Below are 9,830 nucleotides of genomic sequence, written 5' to 3'. Positions count from 1 at the left end.
TAGCTACTTTATGGAGACGACCAATCATTAATACGATCGTTCATTCCCACACAGCTGTTATTGATTGGCTGCACGTCTCCCTGTTTACACATTTTATTCTTGTATACAAAAAAGCCAATTAGCCGACAAAAGAGGTAACTCTGATGGCAGCCATTAACCCTTTAAATGCTGATATCCATTTAGACAGTACATGTAATAGTTACATAGAAAAGCACAACATTAATGGGCACTGTAGAGTGCGATATGCTGTTGACTGAGCATTTACTTACCTGAAGGACTAAGTATTTGCACATATTGCGAAAGTGTATATGTCTTACAAAGTAAACGTACTGCATATTTCATTTCCACTTTTCAAGAGCCATAACTTTTTTACTTTTCCGTCAATACGGCCGTATGAGGCTTGTTTTTCCCATTGCGAATTATAGTTTTTATTGGTACTATTTTGGGGTGCATATAATGAATTGTGAAGCTTTAATAATTTATTTTCTGAGAGTAGGGAGAGAAAACACGTCAATTCTGCCATTGTTTTTTATTTTAATTTTTTTACAGCATCATTCAAACAGCAAAAATGACACAATACATTTTTTCTACGGGTTGGTACGATTACAACAATACCAAAAACATTATTTTTTTTAGGTTTTTCCACTTTTCTTTTTGGAAATTATAATTATTTTTGTATCATTGCATTCACAGTCGGATGACTTTTTTAGGGTGGCTTCACATGAGTGTGTTTTTGTGCGTACATAGATGTGCACCCCTGTACGTGCAAAAACACGCGTGTATAAAGGTCTGTACATTGCCTTCAATGGAGCCGCGGCTGCTGCCGGCGGCTCTATTGAAGGCAATGGTCTGTCGGCACCACTGAATTGTTTTTCAGGGAAGGGCTTTATATATGAGACCTTCCCTGAAAAACAAGAATTTTAGAGTAAAAAAAAATTACTTACCTGTCCGCCGCTGCCGTGTCCCTGCGGGGATGAAGATGTTTCCTTTATCTCTGCGAGGAAAAAGAATTCCCTGCTGCACCTGCCACATCTGTAACAGATGCAGCAAAGGAATTCTTCATCCCTGCGGGGAATAAAGAATTCCCTACCACAGCTGTCACAGATGACATCTGCGGTCGGGAATCCAGCTGCCGACATCCTGTAATTGTATTAAAAAAATCATACTCACCTCCCATCAGCTGCCAGGGCTCAGCCGCATCCTCTCTGCGCTGTTCCTAGCTCTGAGGTGCTCAGCCAATCACAGGCAGCTCTCAACTGTCATTCATTCAGCGAGAGCTGCCTGTGATTGGCTGAGGTGGTCAGCCAATCAGAAGCAGCTCTTTCAGCAGGCTGAAAGAACTGCATTACAGAGCCGGGAACAGCACACAGAGGACGCGGCTGAGCCCTGGCAGCTGAAGCAAAGGGAGTATGATTTTTTATTTATTTTCAACACCACTTTTCCTTGTTTTTCAGGGAAGGGCTTATATTTAAAGCCCTTCCCTGAAAAGCAATTACAGGATGCCAGCAGTTGGATCCCCTACTGCAGCTGTCACCAGTGACAGCTGTTGTAGGGAATTCTTTATTCTCCACAGGGATGAAGAATTCCTTTGCTGCATCTGTCGCAGATGTAGCAGGTGTAGCAGGGAATTTTTTTTTCTCGCGGGGATGAAGAAAACATCTGCCCCATGTGGCAGATGTGTTCTTCATCCCCGCAGGGACACGGCAGCGGCGGACAGGTATTTTTTTTTACACTAAAATTCTTGTTTTTTCAAGGAAGAGCTCATATTTAAAGCTCTTCCCTGAAAAATAATAACTGGGTGCCGGCAGACCATTGTCCCTATGGTGCATGCAAGTCCTATCTTTGCAGGTACATGCTTGTAAAGTACAGAGATGTGCACACACCATAGGGAATGCATTGGTTCTAATAGAAACGTGTTTTTGTGCGTCCCTATGCAAGCAAAAAAAACACTCATGTGAAGGCACCCTTATTTTTCCATGGATGGAGCTCTGTGAGGGCTTGTGTTTTGCATCACAACATGTAGTTTTTATGTGCACCATTTTGGGGTACATATAGCTTTTTTGATTTTTTTTATTGCTCTTTTTTGGAGGTAAAATGAATAAAATAAGCATTTTGCCTCTTTTTTATGGTTTTTGCTGTGCAGGATAATCAGTGTGCTCAAATTATAGTATAGGTCATTACGGACGTGATGATACCAAAAATTAACAAAAAAGTTTTTAATTATTTTTTAAATGTTTTTTTTACACAATTGAAGTCCCTGTAGTGGATTCGCACCATACCACCTATAATCGCTATGGTAAGGCATTGCAGGACCTAAGTCCTGCAATGCCTTATCGCTGGTTATAGTGATCATAGGCGCTGGCAAAGCGGGTCGCCTGTATCTGGCGTCCCGTTGCCATGACAACCCGTCTAATAACATCACAGAGGGATGCGGCTGAGCATCACCTGCTGCCGCAGTGGCAGGCCGGCTATCAGCAAGGTTACGTCATGTTGCCTTAAGTAGCAGCCTGCCATGACGTAACCTTACATCCGATAGGTATATGTATATTATATTATCTTTCAAACATTTTTGTCCAATAAGTGGGCCATATAACGCCCATTTACATGGAACGATGATCGCTCAAAATTCGCTCAAACAACAGTTTGAGTGACAGTTTTGAGCGATCATCTTTGCATAACTCTAAGTAGATAAGTAGCTACTAAAGAGTTAATGCAGGCAGAGCGGGATAACGCCACTATAGCTCAGAGAACAATGCAGCTGTTTTGTATATGCAAACAGCTGCATTGTTCTCGGCTCTTTCAGCTGGTGTCCTCCTGAGAACTGCCAGTGGGATACCAGCTGAAAGAATACTATCAGCACCGCCTGCTGAGATATCAGCTTGCAGCGCTGATAAGGCTCATCGCTCATTTCTAGCTGGCTAAAAATGAGCGATGAACGAATAGTGCACGAAAAGTACACGATGGCCTCGCGTTTGGATGCAATGGTTATCGCTCAAAAGATGGCTTTTGAGTGAATTTTGAGCGATCGTTGTGTCTAAATGGGCCTTTACATTACTAAGTTAGATAAAACATGTACTCTTCTGTTGACTCTAATACTGTATAGTATGCAAATGTTTTGGGACTCTATCCTGTTCCTATGTTCCCAAGTTTCTATTTGCATCTCATTTTTACAAATTGATGACCACATAGTGCAAGTAGAGCCATCCCCTGCTGCTGCTTAGTGGGAAGAATTTGGCTAAGCATCCAGATCCTGTACATATTGTGCTCTCGGTATGAGTTTAACAGGCATACATTTACTCTAGCTTGGGTAGAAGTACCGAATGGCAACAATTATGTATATTTTCATACATCTGAAATGAGAAGTAAATATTTCCTTTGATGACTTTATCTTCATCTTGTTGCAAAGTACATGAAATTGGTGTTATATTTTCTTTTATCAAAGCTCCGTGTTTTACTGAGAATCTTACATACCTTCACTTCGAGGATGAAGATAGTGATACATTGATGCATGCATAATGTTTGGAATATAATAATCTGTCTTCTTTTGAAACAGCATCAAATGTAATGCAATATAATGGTTCAAAAGACCGTCACGTTTCAACCTTCAAACATTGGCCTTTGGGGCTGCTTCGTATTTCTGTCTTTAAAACACTATATAATTATTGCTCCAGTTTTATAAACCGTTGCACAGACCACTCGTGTCAGCATTACTTCTTCATGATTTCATAAGAAAATAGCATTTCCAATCAAGCTCTGTTAATAAATCTATATAGAGCATGAATTCATAATATGCCCCAAAGTGATTAATTTATTCATTTTTAAGTGACTATTATTTATTTTTTTCCATAAAACCTGAAGTATAAGTGAAGGAAAAAACTTTATAATACATATTATTACAGGAAAATGCTTCTTTCTTCCCTTATTAAACTCCTCCCCTTCCCCAGCCTGCTACAATGGTGTCTAAGGGCTGACTAGTAACGATTATCGCTGGGATGACCTGTTTGGCATCTGCACCTGACGAGTTGTCCCATGTCAAAGGGCCTTAACTCTCAATTCACTGATAACATTTACGTATAGGAGTTTTTACACTGAGAAATCAGGTTACAGTTGCCACCTAAAGAAATCTGTATAGACACAATTAAGAGATGCAGAAATACTGCTGCTGTTGGATTAAGTCCGCATTGCTCAGTACTGCTGTACAATATCGTCCATACTGCTGTTGCTTCTGAGAAAGTACTTCCCTGTGCCTACTGTGTATTGATGACATCATAGCAGCTAGTCTCCATCCACCAGCTCAGCAAAAGCTGAGAAGTAAAGTTGGAAGTTGAGGATGGAAGAACTGGTGATAAATGCAGAATGCAAGTTATTTAAAGGCCATAAATAGTGTTATTCCTCATGTACACACGACAGCTTATTTGGATGGTCAATTTTTTAACCAATCTCCGCCTCTTGCTGGGCGGAACACCCTTTCAATGCCAGTGACTTTAAATGAGGATATATCCCCTAGGTGGGTTTCCAAAAAATTTCTGGATGCTGCAGACAGGGAATATCGTAATATACCCGAGGATGGATTAGAGCTCAGCAATACGAAATTTTAATTTAGTTAGTTAATATATGAATTATATAAAAAATCTGAGACATTGTAGATGAAAAAAATGTATTGGTTCGTTTTAAAAAAGAGCGCAGATCACATCTTCATTGGGCCCATGTGAAGCAGCCTTTAGTCAAGAACCATGAAAGAAGTTTGGTTGATTACGCTGCACCCTTTGATTGGCTGCAGAAGTCACCTGACTTGGTCCAGATGTAAGAGCTGCCAGAGCCACTCAACTTTTTTCCAGGGGACTCAAGACAGATGACTATAGCCTTTTTTTGTCTTATGCTGAGCCCAGCCATTAATTTTTTTTTTTTATATAGTGGGAAAACCCCTTTAAGGTCCAAGTATAAGTGTGCATGACAAGAACATTGTTCTTCCTCTTTATAAAATTGCAGGAAAGTAGGCTGAACTGGATGGATGTACACCTTTTTTTTTTTTGTATAAATTCTTTATTTATAAATTTTGGGGTGGGTACACCTTTTTTAAATCTAAGGGCTTATGCCCATGGCCACACTTCTGTCGCGTTTTACGCATCGGAAATCCGCGGCGCTGTCCCGCAGCTATTAGGTTCTATTGAGCCTAATAGCTCAATGTTCCGCAGTTAAATTCCGCAGCATGAAAAAAAGCGTGGTATGTTCTATTTGCCGCGGGAATACATGCGACTGGCTTCCATTGTAGTCAATGGAAGCCGGCTGTCATGCTAAACTTCCGCTGTAGCACAGGGGAAGTATCGAATGAATTCGCGTCCCCACCCACTGTCGGCCACGTCATCTGACACTGCCGGTGTAGGCCCTCCATGCGGGAAGCGCACAGCAGATCCAGGAGGTAAGTATGGGGTTTTTGGGGGGGCGCCGTGACAGACACTGCCGCGATATTTCACTGGCGGAGTCCGTCACAGCCGTGGGTATTAGCCCTAAGGGCTTGATCACAAAAGCTATTTTTTTCACGCATGTATAGGTGCGGTTTTAAAACTCATCTTTATAGAACCAATGGTTTTCAATGAAAGCGGTCACATGTGCAAATTTTACATGCGCTTAAAATTTGCACCTGCAAAAGATAGAACATATGGGTGTCAATTGATGCGGTCACACAACTTTTTTACAGTGCGATTTTTTTTTTTTTTTTTTTTTTTGCCACGCACCTATACACATACGTAAAAGTTGCTCATGCGACTGAGCCCTTGGGCTGATTTAACATTGCATATTTGTGTTGCAACACTGGATCCATTTTAGGTTCTGCCCTCCAAAAAACTGCATGTGGGTTGAACCCAGGTTCCAACCTAGACAGCGCCATCGAGTTTAATATATGAGACAGAAACCTCTTTAGTACCTATTAGTCTTTTACACTGGACAGAAAAGCGTAGATCATGGGACAATGTGAAAAGACCCTTACAGAGTACGTTACTATGAGGGCAAAAACACATGGCCGTATGCGCAACTACGCTCACCGCTAAAGAAGTAGTTGTGCACAGACGGGGTGTTTGTTTGTTTTTTCTCTGCGTCTCGAAACTCGGCGCTATGGCATGCAAGTTTAAATAAAACAGCGAGAAGATCGGCCCTGCCCTAATTGGGCATACCTGGTTGAAGAGGCTTCGATACTCCTTGAGTATCAACTAAATTATGGCATTACTCCAACAATTGTGAACAGTATGTTTAAATCTTAAATGGCGCTGGTAGCAAGAGTCTGTCTATCTGATTATACTGCTAATTTAGTGAGCTACATTCTTGCCTGTAGTTACATTTTCTATGTGTCACTGTGTAGAAGAAATATTCATGTCAAATACGAAGGAAATAGAGTACACTAATGTGTGATTTTGGAGATAGCCGCCTGTTAGAAATAAATGATTGAAAATAAAACCTGGTGCCAGTCTGGTATTTGTCCCAATGATAACAAGATATTGTTAATACCGGGAGGGAAATAAGTGATACTGTTCTTCTGCCACTATGCTTCAATTTTATGGGACATGCAGTATTGTGGCTTCTACCATTTTTTATTGATGCTACTAATAGCAATGATGAGTCGCCCAGTTATTGTGATTGTAATTATATTAAATGTTGCTAATGTGTTCAAGACAGTTTTCTGAAAATAGACAAATATTACTTTCTGTTTTTTAATTTGCCCATAAATACATGTTGTCTGTCTATGAGCCTTAGGTGGTGAGCAATAGATGTTTGCTGAAACAAAACACCATCCCCTGATCATCCCACTGACTACTTACCGTATTCTTTGCTTTATAAGATGCACCGGATCATAAGAGTCACCCAGATTTTAGAGGAGGAAGATAGGAAAAAAATATTTTGAACTCCCCCAGACCAGGCAGTGAGGGAAGTATTGCAGGAGGAATAAAGAGCAGTAGTACCGCCCCAGAATGAAGTATATACCACTTGTCAACCTGCCATTCATGATACAGGAAATCTGAGTGTACATGTAATGGTGGTCTTATTACTTGTAACCCAGCTTTCCAGGAGCCCTAAATGCCATGTTTGACTAGTCATAGCAATGTATGTGCTATACATGCTTGCATAATGAAGCTGACATTCAGGATCCTGGAAGAGCTGAGTGACAAATGTAATGATGATTCAATTAGTTGTCGCCTAGCTTTCCAGGAGTCCTGCATCGCATTATGCTGAGTTATGGGGGTATACATTTGTGCACAACTTCCCCTTCCCTTCGTCTCACCCCTCTATGTAGCCGGCAGATGTGAGAGTCATCTATATATCTACAGCTGATTGATGAGGTGGGGGGGGGAGTACCAGTTTCCTCTCACTAATCAGCTGTATGGGCGCTGCTATGGAGCGGACCTGCATTCTTTATCAGTGTTGGCTCCATAGCCGGAGCTGCTAGCCCACCCGTACAACAACTCCCTGCCACTCCCCCTGCCCTCAGCTGTTGTGCGGCTGCTCTGCTTTCCTGCTTTATATGCGAACAGTCGGCAGCTCTGTGAGAAGGATTTACGAACCTTTTCAGTTGCCGGTCATGTCAGATTTCAGCACATTCACTCTACAGGTCGCACTGACTCCCCCCCCCTCCCCCCCACACACACACACACACACACTTTAGAGGGGAAAAAGTGCATCTTATAGAACAAAAAATAGGGTCCATGGGAGAAACACGTTGGGATTGGCTAAAATGTATGACATCTTAGGGTCTTGTAGGATAACAGCAGGGTTAGCCTCCATGGAGTGGGGGTACCCTTGTCAGGGCGATCACCCCACAGCTAGGTGAGGTGACTGAAGAGCCTTAACAGGAATAGCTTTCTTTTACATAATGATTTTTGTGTGCCACTACATTCCAAGACCCAGAATTGTTTTTCCATTAATTTCCACTAACAGAGCAGTATGACTACATGTATTTGCATTGAGACTTTTTTTTGCAATGCTACAATTTAGAGTTATATACAATGTTTTGTTTACTTTTTATCTCCGTTTTGGGGAAACGGGTTGAATAGAAAACAGCTAGTTTAGTTTTTTTTAAGTTTTTCTTTAATGGCATTTACTATAATAGATAAATAATATAACATGTTATAGTACGTGTCGGTATGAATGCGACTCTATGAAGTAGGTGTAGTTTGATTTTGCTCCAAGGTGTGGAAAGGTGGAACTACATCTGTCTGCCTGACAGACTGATAGGTAGTGGACTGAACATTACTTAGTAGGTAGCTGTCAGATCTCCATAAACCCGTGGAGAACAGATGTGTCACTCAATGTTCAACATAAGGGGTTGTGATCTACCAACCTAGACTTTCACTACCAGCACCAGAAGTAGGAAGATGGTCCTTTCTTCTCAGTGTTGAGGTGTCATTTCTGTTCTTAAAGGAGATGTCCCGCGCCGAAACGGGTTTGTTTTTTTTTAAACCCCCCCCCCCGTTCGGCGCGAGACAACCCCGATGCAGGGGTTAAAAAAACCACCCGCACAGCGCTTACCTGAATCCCGGCGGTCCGGCGTCTTCATACTCACCTGCTGAAGATGGCCGCCGGGATCCTCTGTCTTCGTGGACCGCAGCTCTTCTGTGCGGTCCACTGCCGATTCCAGCCTCCTGATTGGCTGGAATCGGCACGTGACGGGGCTGAGCTACACGGAGCCCCATAGAGAAGAGGAGAAGACCCGGACTGCGCAAGCGCGGCTAATTTGGCCATCGGAGGGCGAAAATTAGTCGGCACCATGGAGACGAGGACGCCAGCAACGGAGCAGGTAAGTATAAAACTTTTTATAACTTCTGTATGGCTCATAATTAATGCACAATGTATATTACAAAGTGCATTATTATGGCCATACAGAAGTGTATAGACCCACTTGCTGCCTCGGGACAACCCCTTTAACTTTTTTTTGACTACAGTAGTATGAAAGTTTTATTTTTCCCTGGCAGAGTTCACTTGGAAATCTAACATAATAATGTATATTACATGGCCTGTGTCAGTCATAAAACAATCCCATTGGAATACATAATACATCATATCACTTTCATATTATATATTAATATCATATAACAATACACATTTCATTGAGCCTTTTTGCAATAATACGAATGATCAATGACCCATTCTTCCAAAGGGCTGATGTGTTTTCAGCTTGCAGAATAAGGATGCAAAAACAGCATCTCCTCCGATGGACTGACGAAGCAGAAAATCACACTCCTGATGCTATTTTATGAATGTGAATCTGTATAGGAGTCAAGATATAAATGACAGAATGGTAAAATAACTAAGAATGGTAGAGCCAGGCGGTATGACAAGAAGGCCTAAGGGAATATATTAATGATAATAATAAAATGTTAATTAAAATATGGTACATGCCCAGAAACAAGAGGAGAGTAATAATCTATTAATACACACTGGGAAAAGAGAAAAAGTAATGTATCAGCTATAATGATTCTAATGGATTAGATTGCAAGCAGTCATGGTTTTTCTTTTTAGAAAGTATAGCGTAGAATTAAAATTTACAGTCAAAATCACTGCCGCTATTGGCTCTCACTTATAAGCTATATATTATGCCTTTTTAGGGGGTATATGGTTGTCCTACAGGGATTCCCTACTTGTGACCCCCTGCCTTTCTCTGCATGGCCCCCATGCAATACCACATTTTCCCTGCACTGCTTGCTTTAGGGAAAATGTCTTGATGCTGTGGGTTTCCCTGTAGCTCCTCTGGCTTCTTTAATCCTAAACTCCTTTGATGATAAAACACATTTGAAATGAATAATAATATTTTATCTTAAAGCGACAAACAAAGATGGCTGCAC

The sequence above is a fragment of the Eleutherodactylus coqui genome, chromosome 9 (assembly GCF_035609145.1).
Source record: "Eleutherodactylus coqui strain aEleCoq1 chromosome 9, aEleCoq1.hap1, whole genome shotgun sequence".
NCBI classification, from domain to species: Eukaryota; Metazoa; Chordata; class Amphibia; order Anura; family Eleutherodactylidae; genus Eleutherodactylus; species Eleutherodactylus coqui.
This window is presented reverse-complemented; position numbering follows the sequence as displayed.